Raw genomic sequence first — 18,610 nt, 5'->3', positions numbered from 1 at the left:
ACCTCCAGCAAACTTCCCTCAATAGTACTTTATCCGTTGCGTGATGTTGTTTGTTTCAAATTTTCGTGATCTTAAGGGGAGTTTCCATTCCCTGAAGGTCATCAGGAATCAGATCTGGTACTATAATAAGGAGGTCAATCACCACCTAACACATACTCAAAGATTTGGCAGTCAGTATAGCCTTGCAATATTATTCCTCCCCGCACCGAATTACCTGGACCACCGAAACGATCATGTTCGATAAAGTTCCTGTGTGCTGTTTATGTTCCTGTCTTTCACCATATGTGGGTATTACACCCGGGTACACTGTAGATCATGATAGTTTTGATGGTTCATATGCTATGGTGAGGGGAGGCAGAATGTTGCATGGACGTACTGGCCTCCAAACCTTTGAACATGGTTCACACACTGGTCAACATTATTGTGTCACTCTACTCCTTCCCCATGAGTGCATTTTCAGGGGGGCATTCATTTTTATTGATGACAATACCTGACCACATTTAACAATGTAGGTGAAGGAACTCTTGCAGGCGAAGAACTGTCCTGTCCGGTAACTTGACTTCAATCCCATCGATGACGGGTGGGATTCATTGGTAGTACGTGCTTCAACACATCCACATGATCCGACGACCACACAACAGTTGTCAACCGCGCTGGTGAAGGAATGGAACGCACTGTCACAACAACATGCACGGACCGGATGAAATTGTTGCTGGTAAACCTGTCAGGGTATAATGTCATGGTCCACGAAACTCTTCTTTTCCTAATGTTTCGCCCAGGGATAATTCTCGCTCTTTAAGACATCCTTGTCAGTTCCGACAAAGTGTCTTCATTCACTATGATCCCAATTAACGAAATTATGATATTTATAATAGATATTTTTCCTGGAGATTGCTCTTTCTGGGCATGGCCTCTCTTCCAGTCAGTTCCAGTGGGATGAATTTCTTGAACGACTTGACGCTGTAGCAGTGGGTAGCCCACTAGGTCCTTCAAAAGCTAATTTCTGTACGGAGAAATTAGAGAAGTCAACTTTAGTAATATCACTGGTATCGGTCTGTCAATGACGCATTTGTGATCTGCCCAGATGGTAAGAAAGATCTGGAGAAATTCTTTGGTTTTCTAAATAATTTAAAAGCAAAAACACAGTTCACCATGGAAATAGAAATCAGAACAGAATACCTTTCTAGGACGTCTTAGTTCTGAGACAGTGAAAGTTTGGAGCAAAAGGTTTTTCGAAAAGTTTCGCTCACGGACAGATATCCACATGAGAAATCTAATCATCATCGACAACCAAAGAGAGGTGTCATCAAAGGTCTTGCCGTTAGAGAGAGAAGGACGTGAACGCCGGAATACCTGGACGCCGAATTTAAATATCTAAAGCAGACTTTCAATAAAAATGGCTATTCGGGGAAAGAAGTGAACAGAATTCCACTACCAAATAACGAGACCCGAAGGACAAGCATGATAAAAAACGATGGAAGAATACAGTTTCTCTCCGTTTTATTAAAAACGTAACCGATAAAATCGAAAGATTTTTACAAAAAATTGACATTACAGCGGTTTTTAGACCAACAAAGAAAATCTGTGAACGATAGACGCCCTCCTCTGTCAGCATGCGCCGTGTATAAAATTCCGTGTACGTGTGCTAAAGTTTATGTTTGAACAACTGGCCGAGCGGTTCTAGGCGGATCAGTTCGGAACCGGCCGACCGCTACGGTCACAGGTTCGAATCCTGCCTCGGGCATGGATGTGTGTGATGTCCTTAGTTTAGTTAAGTTTAGGTAGTTCTAAGTCTGGGGGACTGGTGACCTCAGATGTTAAGTCCCATAGTGTTCAAAGCCATTTGAACCATTTGGAACAACCAAAAGAAGTGTGAATACACGACTAAAGGAACACAAAAGTCTTTGCCAACGAGGAAAAACAGACAAATCGGCTGCAGCAGAGCATGGTCTTCAGTCAGGAAGCTACGAAGTGAATTTTTCTGAAACAAAAGTTTTATCTACGACGACGAACTATTATCTATGGCTGTGTGTAGAAGCCATTGAAATACCAGGTGATCAAAAAGTCAGTATAAATTTGAAAACTGAATAAATCACGGAATAATGTAGATAGAGAGGTACAAATTGACACACATGCTTGGAATGACATGGGGCTTTATTAGAACCAAAAAAATACAGAAGGTCAAAAAATGTCCGACAGATGGCGCTTCATCCGATCAGAATAGCAATAATTAGTATAACAAAGTAAGACAAAGCGAAAATGATGTTCTTTACAGGAAATGCTCAATATGTCTACCATCATTCCTCAACAATAGCTGTAGTCGAGGAATAATGTTGTGAACAGCACTGTAAAGCACGTCCGGAGTTATGGTCAGACATTGGCGTCGGATGTTGTCTTTCAGCGTCCCTAGAGATGTCGGTCGATCACGATACAATTGCGACTTCAGGTAACCCCAAAGCCAATAATCGCACGGACTGAGGTCTGGGGACCTGGGAGGCCAAGCATGACGAAAATGGCGGCTGAGCACACTATCATCACCAAACGACGCGCGCGAGAGATCTTTCAAGCGTCTAGAAATATTTTTTTTTTTGTTCTAATAAAACCCCATGTCATTCCAAGCATGTGTGTCAATTTTTACCTCTCTATCTACATTATTCCGTTGTATATTAAGTTTTCAAATTTATACTGACTTTTTGATCACCAGGTATATGAACATAGGGGTGCTTTGAAAAGGAATGAATAGAGCATGAAACTTAACAACATGTGGATGGTAGCTCGGCAGCTTTTTATCTTTGACAAGGTGACAATCGATAGTTAAGTTTTATCTTTGACATGTATCATCTCTGTTTATCACGTGCCCCTCTCAGACGTCCGACCAGTCAGTCGGCAAGACTCAGGAAGCAGAGCAACGCCTCTGAAGATTTCTAGTGCAGTTCTGCATAAAACTTTAGGAACAGAAGAATTTCGTGGCCCGCATCCTTATTACCCGCAAGGTTAACCAGGAGCAACTTGCTCGTTGCAGAGCATGCACTACCATCTGTGGCGATCACACACCCTATTTAAAACCATCCCCCCCCTTTTTTTTTAATTTTCATGGAACCATCATAGCTTTCGGTGACTTAATATCAGTGTTCCGGTTTTTTACTCGCACTTGGCTTAGTTCTTATGACTCTTAAGCATTACACCTGCTTTTTGCCTTGCCTTGCAGGAAACATGGTTCCCCGTAATGCAGACCGCCGCCCTTACTTGCAATCGAGGGTGCGACAAAAACCTTACTGACTGTGACAGACGGTCAGGTGGAATCTGTATCTATGTCGTTCCCCTGTCCGTAACGAACCTGTGCCCCTTCACACATCTTTAGAAGGTGTAGCTCTCGGGGTGAGAAAAACACAGGAAATTACCACCTGTAAATACTACGTTCCTCCAGATGTTGAAGTGCCACAGAATTTACTAGCTGCACTACCTTCCCAACTCTCCTATCTCTTCTACTTCCGGGTGCTCTTAAGGCCCCCAAACCTTTGTGGAGTCGAACGAAGATTAATGGCTGTGGTGAAGATGTCAAGGATCTACTATCTCAAATTGACCTTTGTCTCCTTAATACAGGTGCTCCCACTCATTTCAGTGTGGCACATGGCCCATACCCGACCATTGATATCTCGGTTTGCAGGCCTGGCCTTCTCCCGCCTATCCACTGTTTTTATGCGTCTATCCTATTCCTCACTGACGTATACTAGCAATAACTACGAAGAGCTATACCGTGTTCGTCATACGAATAAACCCGATGTAAACATTACACCATGTATTCTTCTGCGTTAGCTGGAATCTCATTGGATTTCGTTCCAAGTGGAGCCGAAGCCAAGTTGTCTCAAGTACAGTGAAGTATGACAATAGGGATACGTTTTATGTTGTGCGTTACGCACACATCGACTGAGCGATAATATGGGACAAAAGCTTTACACTGCATTTAACTTGGACAGCACTGGTCAGCCAGCCGGTCCAGTTAACCTGCAGTGATGTGACCAGTTGCAGTTAAGACGTAAAAAGAGACGGGCAAAGAAACAATATAGCTTTGAAGACGTCATTTATTTTTTATAACAGAATCCAGCAAAAATCCAGCTGTACCGCACGCTTCTTGGCCAGTGTAGTACATTAATTAAAACTAATAGTAATAAAAATTCCGAACTTAAATATTGGGCAATTTTTCTTCCTGGCCTAAGTGTTGCTTAAAAGCGTATCGCAGGGATTTCACCACATAGTTAAATTTTGAAGCAATAAAGGGTACTACTTACAGTCATTCGTCTGGTAATCTCCGAAATTCTTCTATGTCCGAATCCGAGAATTATGTTTCGTACTGGAAATGTCATCTGTTACGTTGATTGTGAATCGATCAACAGCAGAATACACTAGGCCATCCAAACGCTAGATTTTCTGCTCTTCTTTTATGACGTGCTGTTGTGTATCCCGCCAGCGTTTGGCTGTGACGTGTGAGAAAGCTTCGAGCATTAATTATAGTACGTCTGGCTGCTTAGATATTTTGTTATTTCTCACGACAGATCCCTTAACTTGGCTTCAAATCAGTTTATATTTTAGTGGTGCTGTGGCAACTGTAGAGATGCAGTATTTATACGGTGTGCTCCATGTCATGAAAATTGTTTTCCATATTTCTACGACACTTAACACTCTGGTTAGTGTAGGACCACATCTGTGGTATAAAGAAAATGGGCACAGTCTAAAGGAAGAGTATTAAATTTTTCATTTTTTTCCTAAAAATTAGTTACGTTTTGTTAATTTAAACAATCTTTAACAACAATCTCTTATAAAATATGGATACTTGTTGTTGTTGTTGTGGTCTTCAGTCCTGAGACTGGTTTGATGCAGCTCTCCATGCTACTCTATTCTGTGCAAGCTCCTTCATCTCCCAGTACCTACTGCAACCTACATCCTTCTGAATCTGCGTAGTGTATTCATCTCTTGGTCTGCCTCTACGATTTTTACCCTCCACGCATCCCTCCAATGCTAAATTGGTGATCCCTTGATGCCTCAGGACATGTCCTACCAACCGATCCCTTCTTCTAGTCAAGTTGTGCCACAAACTTCTCTTCTCCCCAATCCTATTCAGTACCTCCTCATTAGTTACGTGATCTACCCACCTAATCTTCAACATTCTTCTGTAGCACCACATTTCGAAAGCTTCTATTCTCTTCTTGTCCAAACTATTTATTGTCCATGTTTCACTTCCATACATGGCTACACTCCATACAAATACTTTTAGAAACGACTTCCTGACACTTAAATCCATACTCGATGTTAACAAATTTCTCTTCTTCAGAAACGCTTTCCTTGCCATTGCCAGTCTCCATTTTATATCCTCTCTACTTCGACCATCATCAGTTATTTTGCTCTCCAAATAGCAAAACTCCTTTACTACTTTAAATTATATTTGCAATTAAAACTGAAACATCACGAGAAATGTGTAATTAGGAACAAGAAGAATGGTATTTTTCATAAAAAATGGTAATTGTATGCGTATTAATTAGCGTGTATTTGACGAGTTTTATTTTTAAAAGATCTCGGTATTCCAAGCTGAAGGAAAACAAGAAGACCACAGTCAGATTTGAACCTGCAATCCATCGATGTTGGATTTCAGCTACCGCATCCCATTTACAGAAATGTCTTTGTTTATTAAGTGGAGAACTCCAGAGGTTATTTTTGTAAAATTGTGAAAAAATTGACGACAGTCACTTTCTCTCCACTTTTTATCGGTGTACCACGCGCGTTTATCACTACGGAGCAGGAAGCAGCGTCAGATATTTTCGCATTACTTATGAAAAGGTCTACAATCAAAACACAGCAGCACAGATATGTGACTGTACATGATTTTGGAAATAAAGACTACACAGTTAAATTATGATTAAGAAAAACTTTTATGGTTGTTAACACATTAGAATATCTTAAAGTTCCATTTATTGTGACAGAATAACAAGATATTTATTCGTAAGTTGGGCCTACTTTCAAGAACGTAACAACGCCAGTATACTGTGCTACGACTGCTGACCTGTGGTACCGATTGTGTTTTTTACGTCAGGTTTATTCTAATGATGAACAAAGCATAGTAACCGTGAAACTTTCCCGTCTCCTCTATATCTCTTCTGTTACGCGACCTTCCCTTCTACAATATCCTATGAAACCTTCCCTTAGAATTTCTATCTCTTGCTTAATAATAACAAATGAAATCTTCCCTTTGAAATTAATTCTCTTTCTCAATCTTCGCAAGCAAATTTAAATGCGGCTTATTAAAAGTGATTTTCTGATTATTACGACGAAACATAGAATGTGTCGTCGTCGTGGCCCTCAGCCGTTACCTGCAATAACCCAAAACTCTTCCTTACCTTCTTTTACTGTTACTGGATCGCCATCTGACTGCTACATCGAACTGCGACATGAATATACTTACTCTCTTTTACCATACTCTATTAGCTGCTGGTGGACTGTCATAATAAATGGCTGTATTTATTACCAAAGCTGACGTTATTCTTTAATAGCATAGCTGACGTTATTCTTTAATTAATTTGACTGAAGTTACGTAATTCATTGTTAAACTTTTTCTTGACAACAATAAATTTTTGCAAAGTTTTACGTTGACGGCTTTTGGGATGGATTATAATCAGTAATGCAATGTTGCTGGCAAAAATTAACTATACTCTGAATGAAATGATCTTACAAACGTTCAAATGGGACTTATTTTTTGCAATAATCTTACAACTAGCATTGCGCAAACATACCTTCAGTAGTCTTGAGTTTCTGAAAAAAATAATTCAATAATATTAGTTCCTCTTATGATAATAGTTAGCTGATGTCTCTGTACATCCGTTTATAATCTCTTGTAAATCATAGCTGGTGGCTGGCAGACACACCGCTCGTCTCAACCTCTCGCTTCAGACCTGCTACCGACTCGCTTCACATCTCTCTTACTACTGACTTCCTACGAACGCTAAAGTGCGGTCTCTCCTGCCAACAATGGTTTCTGGTGCAGACAATCCCAGCTGCCTTTACAAAATGTATCAATTCGCGGTCTTTCCCGCTCTTTTCTTAAAATGTATCCATACGCGCTCTCTCCGGCCATTTTTAAAATAATATCAATGTACGGTCTCTCCAGCCAACAATACATTGGTGCAGACATTACCTGCTACCACAATTACATCCAACATGACAAATATTAATTATTCCTACTTAATCCTATTGATTAAATATAAACATCTTTCATAAATTGTGGTCTGACAATAGACAATAGAAATATACAAGTCTTACAACCGTAGTGGATGGCTCTGAGCACTATGGGACTTAACATCTGTGGTCATCAGTCCCCTAGAACTTAGAACTACTTAAATCTAACTAACCTAAGGACATCACACATATCCATGCCCGAGGCAGGATTTGAACCTGCGACCGTAGCAGTTGCGCGGTTCCCAACTGAGCGCCTAGAACCGCTAGACCACTGCGGCCGGCACAACCGTAGTATGAGATTAAAAGTACTGATATACACTCTCGTGCTGCGTCCATGAATTAAGCAGTGGTAACTTGCGTTTAAATAAATATGGATTACCACATCCCTGCAAAGAACCTTAGAACTTATACGTTGGCATCGTGCAAACACTGATTCGTACCTAACAACTTATTTGAAACCGAACAGAAACTTAAAGCAAACAAAGGCAAACTGACTCCGTTCCCCTTCAGAGCGTGGGGCATCGTGCTGAAATAACACAGGAATGCGATTTCCGGAGCGCCACGCTGCAGTTGATTAAACCTCTAATAGCCGCCGTAACACGCATGATTTAGAGCCTTCGTACTGGATTAATCTCTCTAGCTGTTCCTTGATGTGCTGTAATTTACGTACCTCCATAAAACAGGTTTCCAATTTGTTGCCTCTGACCACAAACCACCTGTCACAACTTTTCAGTGAAATTACTATTTGAATAATTTCAGTTTACGTGAAGAGGTGTATGTATACAACAGGCGTATTTTAGAACACCAACGCAATTAAGGTTTCGAAAGTTAAATGATGCACATACTCCTCAAGGCATGGAGCTCAGGTTGCGAGAGTACGATACTCTAACGTTATACAAATATTTTACGGGTGAAAGTGTATAAAATGTATACCACAATCGGGCCTCAGCCGCTCCTCTTTTCCTGCCTTTGACAACAATAAAGATCAGCTTGTGCCCCTTAAATATAATTTCACGCAAGATTTCGTCTCTCCCCTCTTTGTCGAGATCACGAATTCTTATACTCAGCTTCTGCCTTCGAAAACGCAAACTCTCGTGGCTCCGTTCTTAGATGAATGTTTCACAAATTCATTGCCGTTTCACATTTGTATACAGTGTGCTCTAAAATTCCACTTAAAAACTTCAAAGATTTGTGGAGGCGACTGAATCGATAATATTTTGAACCGGAATCCATGTCCAGAAACGTACCGTTTCCGTCCTTGCGTCCTACCGCCGTTTGAAAACTTGGTTGCTGGGTAGGTCTGCCACATGGTAATCATTTGGGTGGGGGGGGGGGTAGGGGGGATTACTTACGTCGGGACGGCTGACGTCATTTGACGTCTATCCTAGCTCGCTGACCTGGATCGAGCCTCGTTCACGTGTTTGTGAGGGTTATAGCAACATGGTTCAGCACACGTTTGCAGATTACACCGACTTCGTCCTTCTGTACAGCGAGGCTGACGGTACTGGAAAGCTGCTCATCACCTTCATCAAGAACGTTATCCACAACGTCCGAGTCTGACGCATACCCTTTCCACCACAATTACGCAACGGTTTCGTGAAAAGGGTATCTTCACCGCCAGCAGTCGTGACTAAGGTGCTCCAAGGAGACGCAGCACACTAGAATTGGAAGAGGCCGTACGGCATCACTTTGAAGAGAGCCAGTCTACGAACAAAAGAGCAACTGCTTGTGTTTCTTTGGCTATTAATGAGTGGAACTGTAAGGAAAGTGATTTACTGAGCTCACACATAGTAAATTACTTGTAAAAGTGGCCGTGTTATCACTATGTTTCGAAACGGCTGTAGCACGATATCGTTACGTTTCCGCACGTTGGTGCCAATTCAGAATATTATCTAGTCAGCTCCCTCCACGAGTTCTAGAAGTCCGTAAGAGGAATTTTAGACCACCCTCTATATACGCAAGCTTTAAATGTCTTCAACCGCGTTGTACTTTCATTAGTTGGCTGAATTATGCCGTAAAGATGTGACAATGTCACAGAATTTGCATGTGCTAACAGAGACTACATTGGTACCAATGAAAAGGGAACATTGGTAATGATGTTGATTTAGTTAGATGGCAGATAATTGAGTTTATTTGCCTCCATCTTTTCAACATGAGGGACATGTTTCTATCCATCTCTGAGAGTACAGTCGTTGTCTCGTTTAAAGTAGGCTGTGACCGGGAAAGCACATTTGTCGAAATGGTAATATTTACCGTGGAGTTTGTGCTGCTTGATGCGTTCTTATTTCGTTCGTAGCTACTATTTATAACTTACAAGGATATTGAGACCGAGGCTGTCTTTTACTAGGTAGATACGATATTCAATCCATTTTGCGACAAACCAAGAAAATATGAAAGGTGCTCTACTGTTAGTGAATGTCGTGCTGCTGCTTCAGTGTGAAGGTGAGAGTGTTGGACGAGGCTAAGTTGGGCTTACTTATGTAGAACGATATTGGGTGTTACGTTTTTTATGTTTTTATTTAATTGTTTTATTTTTTGAATCATCAGTCTTCTGCTGACTGGTTTGATGAGGCCCGCCTTGAATTCTTCCCCTGTGACAACCTTTTCATCTCAGAGTAGCAGTTGTAACCTACGTCCTTTATTATTTGCTGGATGTATTCCAGTCTTAGTCTTCCTCTACAAGTTATACTCTCTACAGATCCCTTTTGTACCGTGGAAGTCGTCCCTGACGTCTTAACAGATGTCTATCATCCTTTCGCTTCTTGTTATCATTGTTTACCAGGTATTCATTTCCCCTCCGATTCTGCGCAGAATCTCCTCATTACATACCTTATCAGTCCACCTAATTTTCAGCATCCAACTGTAATATCACATCTCAAATTCTTCCATTCTCTTCTGTTCTTCTGCATGATTCATTACCAAACTTCTAAGGAAATTATTACCAAAAATACGGCCTATGTTTGATGTTAGTAGACTCCTCTTTGCCAGGACTGCCCTTTATCTATTCTACAAGTTACTGAGTGAATTAAACTTCTTTGTGCCACAATGCGCAATAAGAACTCTCTCAACTGCTTTGGCTGTGCTTTCTGGTTTGCTGTAGCGTTTTTAAAAATATCAACACATCGCAGTGCAGGGATCGTCTTCACATCAGGTAGCTGCTATTAAATTACGTGCGTGTCCTGTATATTTCTTTCTATTTTGCATTTTTCACGGTCTCACTATTTAACAAATATTACCGTACCTGTGAATACACAGACAGATTCAGGGATCCGCCCCACACTTAGTTTCTTAAGGTGATCAGATGAGTGGTTTTACAGAGTCTCATACATCATGCCCCGTTCATCATGAACTTACAGTATCTTCTGTGCGAAGAATGTGCCTCGTTTACTCATGTTCAGACGGTAATTTTTGTTTGTACGAACTGTCACTCAAATTCCTTAGTCTTTCTTAATACAACTAACGACAGACTTTCTTTATTTCTCTGTAATTACTCTGGTTATTACTGTGTGACTTCCATATTTATTAAGGTGAAACTTTAGCGTCTTGGTGTGATGAACGAAATCACCTTTGGTTTGGTTCATTATCTCATCCAATGAAAATTGGCACTCTTCATCATTGCTTTTAAGAAAAGTATATACGTCTTGTGGTACAGTTGTCTGATATTCAAACTGATCCGCGGCGACTTTAGTTTAGGCGGGTGTAGCACTCCGGCGGCGCCGCTGATTACTTGGGCTGCTGATATCAATTCCGATTCTATCTCGGGGACTAGGATCTTTGGTTTAGAGGTGAGATGTCAGATTTTGGCAGGCCCTGACACTGACAGTTGCCGTAGGCTACGCGGCTGACAAGTTGCTGGTTTTGGCGGACTCCTGCTGTCCGGTACCGGCCTCGAGAAGCCGCGAGTGGTTAAATCGTTCGGAGGCAAGCTTTGCCGACTGGATTAAAGACTCATAGCGTCGACTTATGTGTAGAGCAGCGGAAGCCACGTGTAACCTGCTCAGCAAGTTCCAGGCTAACTCTGCGAGCTTAAATTTTATGGCATCTAGAAAATCACCTGCACGTATTGGAGGCAATAACACCCCAGCTTGGAATCCTGGAAGTCACAGATCCTTCACTGCTGGGTGGAGTTAAGTGTTATGTTGGTGTTGTTTTTTATATTGGTATATTGGTACACGTCTGCGTTAATGTAGAATTAGACCTGTCATATTAACGCGCCTTCGAGTGGTTGTGTGGGCGGTCATCTGTCAGTGTAACTCATAATAATTTGTTGTTCCAGGCCAAGTTCCGTGCAAGTTTACGAGCATTCTCTGTTGCAAATTGAATTGATGAAACTTAAATTGCTAGATAGGCTGTGTCGAAGGAAAGGCACTTTTTATAGATGATTATGTCCTAGAAACTGGATTTGCAGTGGCTGATATTTCACCTTGTTAGCTTTCAAGTAATTTTAGGGAGCCTTAAACTTGTAACCTGTATGTGTAGTAACTTCTGGAATAATTTAATATTGCCTACATCCTGGACATTCTCGTTTGGAGCCCTATTTCGACAGATTACTGTTCTCTTCTGATGTGTGTAGTTCTGACAGCGGACGACGCCTACCTGTTTCCAGAGCCTGGGCCAGAGATGTGCTTTTTTTCTGCTGTACCGACGTCTAGGTTGTCCCGCAATCTGGTGCCTCTACCAGCCGCCTCATGTTGTCTCAAGTTAAGTAAATTTGATCGTCTGATACGTGCCAATGGGGAGGGTCTCCAATTAATTTGGGAAATCTTGATCTATTCAATATTGTGAATTCAGCAAACACATAAGCTTTAAAGAGTCTTCTGCAGGTCCCAAGTTCCTTGTCACTATAATTGCTCCTTAACTACCTGTTTAAACCTTGCACCCTTATTGCTGGTTCTGGAGCGTGTTAAATTTTAAGGCCCATTACTAATGGTATGAACTGTTGTATTTTTTGTTTTTTATCCACAGTCATGAGCTACCTCCATTCATTATGAAACTTGCCTGCTTGTTCCCTGTCCGCTGTAATAGCCGTCTGCTGTAAATTGCCACCTTTCTTGTATTCTTGGGACTGCATAATTATTTAAGACTCATTGTAAATCTTTCGACTGGTGTGTGCCAGTTGCGAGTCACATTTAAACTGCACCTCTTCTCAGCTCATCTTGTCTTTTGGGGGACTGTATATTTATCTAAGGATCATTGTCAATGTTTCTGCTGGTGTGTGACATCTGGGAATTATGTTTAAATTGTATGCCTTCCCAGCTTCTTCTGTATTTTAGGGGATTATGTACTTTATTGTTTAAGAAATTTTATTAAGATAATAAATTGATAAGGGCTTTCCAGCAGCCGCAGTGATTGGCGTGACTTGTTGGCCTTACTGTACTCTGGGTGGGCGTTGTTGTCTTAGTAATTGTTAGTGCCTTTAGTGGGAGTCGTTTGTAATTTAATTTACTGGTAAAATTTCGTTTGTGTGGCTTCTTACCTGTTTGGGAACTTCGGTATATTCCTGGTTTTAAGCCCTGTTCTTAGTGGTATAAATTGTTTCAGTTAAGTTCTTTAAATTATTGTGAGCGCTGTTATTCATTTTTTTGACATGGTTTCTAATTTGTAATCATAATAATTTTTGCCAAGCAATAAAGTGTATTTCATGAAACAATAAACGACGAAATATGTAGTTCCACCTTACATTTGCCTTTCCTTATAATTATACCAATTCTTTTTGGGAGGTATCACAAATTGTGATATATGCCACCAACTTACTAACTGGCTTTTCCAGACTAGTCAGCAATTTTCCCTGCTCGTTGTAGGTTTGTTTCACTTCCATACACTTCCATGTTACACAAAATTTGTATTAGTGTACTTTTTTGGGCTTCTGAAAAAAAAATGCAATGCGAATGTCGCATAAAAGGCTGTGAGTTTTGAATCTGAAGGGAACTTCTCAGTAACTTGTTCTTGATTACGGTGGGTCCTGCTCAGTACTCTTTGCAGGAAGTACATTCGTTCATACACAATTTTCTAAATCTTTTTTGCGCGCCATCTCAAGTTTCCAAATTGAACTGAATATCGTGCCTCTTCTAGCGTTATTCGCAATTCTCTCAATTCTCCGTTTCCCCACCTTTCTCATTCCATCACGCACGTTCTCGTAACTAATACTCAATCACAGACGTAACGAAATCGTTAAAGACACGTAGTCCACTAAAATCAAACTGAACTGCGCTGTTCACCAGCTATACAGAAGGTAAGCAGCTATTTGGGTAATGTTTCAGAAGTGAATGTGAAACCGGCACATTATTTCACAGATGGCTCTACTTAAGCTATCCCTCTACCCAAGAAATTCTTTAATTAGTAATTTTTAGTACGTTTCATCCACTTTGTTTATATACTGAGTGATTTTGCCTCATGACCACAAAAATATCGAGTAGAGGGCAAAGCCAACCAAAAATATAATTTTTCGTTTTATTTACGCTTGTTTTTCTCACAATTCCGCAAACCATAAATTCGAGTTCAGTGCCACAGCAAACCTAGACGGAGATAATTTTTCAAACATCTCATCCAAAATCTACTGTACAACTAGACAGGAGCATCGATAGTGACGCCACGCTGTCATTTCTGATAAGTTGTGCTTACAGCGGAACAGTGCACGTACTCATGTGTGCAGACTGTGAGGAGAGACTATGTTGTCAGATTTCATTCGTCAGTGTCAGTCAGGACCTGTATCTGAGTTCATGATGTACGGTAACATTGGATGCACGACACGATCACCTCTTTTTCGCTTGGTTCATAATCTGATCAGCACCTATTGTATTTCTGACAAGTTAATGCTGGTAGCGTTGCGTCACCTTCTATATCCTACCTACAGAGTGTATCGTAATTAATGGTGTAAATACTTACAGCTGAAAGTTCACGTTACAAGAAGTAAAAACGTCTCCGTAAACGTATGCCGGCCAACGAACCGTTGGGATATTACTGCGATTTTACTGTTACCAGCCACCACTAACTTGATTATGTGTAAACGTGTGCACTCATAGTTAAAGGAGGTGTTCCAGGAGCCTTCATTGTACCCGCATGCAGAACTGCACCCGTCGCAGCGATGTGTTTCGAACCCTTTCAAACATTACTGAATCATTTCGCAATTCATGAAAACCATTGACAAATCTCTGCTCCAATTCTTCACCGTGTGTACTAGGAAGCCGTACACTACACCTTTAAGCTGGCAACGAACGCTGAAATCCAACGGGCACAAATCAGGTGATCTTCGATGCCACGGTAGATATCCTCACAGCAACAAAATGTGGCAGTGCTCCATTATGCGTATACCACGTCCTCTGTCGTTGATCCAAGGAACATCCTCGAGCAATCCTGGAAGAAAATGCCGCAGAAATCTATGGTAATTCCATCCACTGAGTAAATTTGGTTGTATGTAAGCCCTACGCCCCACGTAAGACGATCAGTTAGTACCACTATCCGTAAATTCAAAGAGGAACGTCACTGATGCGGAGAGTCACGCACAGCCTGTGGATTAGGGTGTAGATGGCCCAAAACGCGAGAACTGTGATAGTTAAACACACCAGCACGAGTGAATCCTGCTTCACCCGTAAATAAAATGTTACCAGATTGAAAAATGCTCCTATCATATCACAAAAAGGCGAATATTTTCAGTGTCAATAAACTTCATCAATAACCGTATACTTTAAGTTATTTCATTTTCTTCTGAAAGCAACCAGTTTCGGCATTTCATTTTGCTACCTTCAGGCCCCATACGCTTTTATCCAAATAAACGAACCTGTCGTAAAGCGCCATAGATCACTGGATATCGTGAATTCCAATCGTTATACAGTTGCTTCTTACGAAGTGGTTTATGGCGCTGTACGACAAGTATTTATATTTGGATAAAAGCGTATGTGAACTCAAGATGGCAAAATGAAAAATATGATAAAGTATGCAGCTGTTGGTGAAGTTTATTGACATTGAAAATTAGTTAGCAGCCACTGTCCCCTTGGCCATGATGCACCAAAACAGAAAAGGCGAATATGTCCTGGCCAGACTTAGGGATGCAAAGGAAATTAACTATCTTTTCGAATTATCTGGCAGCTTCACCGACATTTAAATCAAAACATCCTGATATATTCAGTCTTTCAGTGATACTCAATGACCAGTAGGGTCAGCCGAATTTGCTGCCAGAACTGGCAGCTTAGTATACTGTATGTCACACCCTGTATAAGCCCAAAACACCTACAAAATTTAACCATGTAATTTTCCTACTATACAGTATCTAAATAATAAGCGAAGTTCCGGCGTCTGCTCTCCGTTACGCTATATTACCTTACAGTTTACAATGGCGATGTACTGATTCTTTTGAAAGACGAAAGACGTGAAAAGACGGAGAGGTTGAAAATGGTTCAAATGGCTCTAAGCACTATGGGACTCAACGTCTGAGGTCATCAGTCCCCTAGACATCAGACACATCCACGGCCGAGTCAGGAATCGAACCTACGACCGTAGCAGCAGCGCGGTTCCGGACTGAAGCGCCTAGAACCGCTTGGCCATTGCTGCCGGCTATAAGGGTTGAGATCAGCTCATCGTATACACGATTAGGTGAGAAACAAAGGCCAAATTACTACTACTGCACACCAAACGTAGAGTGCAATATGACTTACCGGTCAATCTAAAGGCCAATGTTGTGAAAAATAGTACAAAGGTGAATAACGACTAGCTTCACACTACAGTAAAAGATGTGGGGAAACTAAACTCCGTCCAAACTGCCCATGAACGCCCAACGGTACTGACCGGCCGCCGTGTCATCCTAAGTCTACAGGCGTCAATGGATGCGGATATGTGGTGAACACACCGCTCTCCAGACCCTATGTCACTTTACGAGACCGGAGCCGCTACTTCTCAAGCGGGTAGGTCCTCTGTTTGTCTCAAATGGTTCAAATGGCTCTGAGCACTATGGGACTTAACATCTTAGGTCATCAGTCACCGAGAACTTAGAAGTACTTGAACCTAACTAACCTAAGGACATCACACACAACCATGCCCGAGGCAGGATTCGAACCTGCGACCGTAGCAGTCCCGCGGCTCCGGACTGAAGCGCCTAGAACCGCACGGTCCCTATTTGTCTCACAAGGGCTGAGTGCACCCCACTTGCCAACAGCGCTCGACAGACCGGATGGTCACCCATCCAAGTGCTAGCCCAGTAAGACAGCGGTGATCTGACGGGAACCGGTGTTACCACTACGGCAAGGCCGTTGGCCAAAAGATGTTGAAGTAGTCTCTTAACTACGAAGCAAGATTACCAAGGATGACCGAAATCAGTAAAATAATAGATTGGTAGAAGCGAAGGTATCTATTTTTCAACAAACGAACTTGGTTGATGTCAGGTTTTGATAAGAAATTGTCAAAATGTATCCCTCTAGCACAAAATTGTTTGGCACTGAAACGTGGAGAATAGGGAATCAAGCGAACAAATTGAAGCATTTGGAATTTAGCGCTATAGAAGAAAACTAAAAATAAATTGGACAGTTAAAGTATTAAATGAAAAACTACTAATCGGAACAGTAAGAGATCGGGCTATTTTAGTCCAGAACTAGAAGAGGGTACTTGTCACTGATCCGACCCACTACATCTACATATTTATTCTGCATGCTGCCTTTTGGTGAATGTGGAGGGTACTTTGCTTAGCCCTGTCACTTGCCACGTCTGCTGTTCCTGTTGTAGAATATCACAATAATCTAACCGTGCCCCTGAACAACGTTCCTTTTCGTGTCTCTGGAAAAATTTTATTCGGTTCTTGCAGTTCATGTCGAACATTAAATGATACGTCTAGAGACGCAGTATTTTCATTCTGAATACGTTATTACACCACGATCTATGACAGGACCTGAGAAGGTTTTCGTAATACTCCGATTTCCAGTATAGATTCGTATAGATGTGGTTGGTGAATGTTTGATGAGCTATGTGGATTACTTGCGGGTTACGAGAGTTTAGTCACAGCACCTCGGTCGATCTGGACATAATCAGTTCGCACACTTTCCTTAGCCAAGTTCACAGAATCCATTAGATATTCTGACCTGGAGCTCAGATACAACTGAAACTTGAGAGGTCTTGGTATTATTTGACAACAATCAGTGTTTGACATCCACCACGATGTTCACTGTCAGCGACCTCAGATATGTGATTCAAAGGATCTTAAGATTTCCATTTTAGCCAATACTGAGCCGAAAGTGATATTGTCAAAGTAAAAAATGAAACGCCCAATGAAAGGAACAACCGAATGAGATGAAATTCGGTATATGTGATGTACGTTTGGATGATTTTCTCAAAAGGCAGAGCTTCATCAATTGAGGATGTGGATAATGCGTTGGTCCACTTTTGGTCGTTTTGTAAGCAGTTAGTTGGATTGTCATTGATTGATGGGTTGTCGGATGTTTACCTTACGGACATCGTGTCAAATCACATCCATTTGGCCCGTTATATTATCAAACCCCGAGATGGTTGCCGGGGCGTACCATAATCTCAACTGGGGATAGGTCCAGCCATCTGGCTAGCCTAGGTAGGGTTTGACAAGCAGGAAGACAAGCAGTACAAATTCTAGCGGCGTACTGAAGGGCGTTATCTTGCTGAAATGGAAGCGCAGGATGGCTTGATGTTGACGTAAAGCTCTGCTGTAAGGCTGCCGCAGATGACAACAAAAGAGGTCCTGCTATGAAAAGAAATGGCACCCTGAATCCATCGCTCCTGGTTATCTGGCGGGCGAGAATCAGATCGTTATCCCACCGCCGTCCAGGGAACCTCCCGAATCATCATCCACCTGGAATCTCATCGGGGATGATTTCCGCTTCGAACAGAGTCCTTACGACCAGCGAAAATGTTTCTGGAGTCTCCGTGGACAGCAGTGGAATACCAACCTGAAAGTTTCACTCCATACGGCCCAACAGTTACAAGTGGGGTGCAATTTTATTTCGTAGCAGGACCTCTTTGGTAGTCAATGGTGGCACCCTTGCAGCACCGCGGTAAGTCGACGATATTCTACACCCTGTTTTGTTGCCGCTCATGGCAAGCCATTCTGGGCTTCCAATTTAGTGAGATGATGTACACTCGCAACGGCGAGAGCCTCTATTACTTTATAATTTATAAATTATAGAGGGCAACAATCAGTCGATCTTTTTCTTTTGCAGGTTTTATTTGCAAATCCAGATTTCGGCTACTGCTTAGCCGTTATCAAAGCACTATCTTCTAGTCTCAATGCACGTCAGTTCCCTGTTGTTCGGGTGTCAGTTCTTTGAATACTCTATTTAAAGAATATTCTATTCAAAGAACTGTGACTGACGCCCGAACAACAGGGAACTGACATGCATTCAGACTAGAAAATAGTGCATTGATAATGGCTAGG

This window comes from Schistocerca serialis, chromosome 6 (genome assembly GCF_023864345.2).
Source record: "Schistocerca serialis cubense isolate TAMUIC-IGC-003099 chromosome 6, iqSchSeri2.2, whole genome shotgun sequence".
NCBI lineage: Eukaryota > Metazoa > Arthropoda > Insecta > Orthoptera > Acrididae > Schistocerca > Schistocerca serialis.
This window is presented reverse-complemented; position numbering follows the sequence as displayed.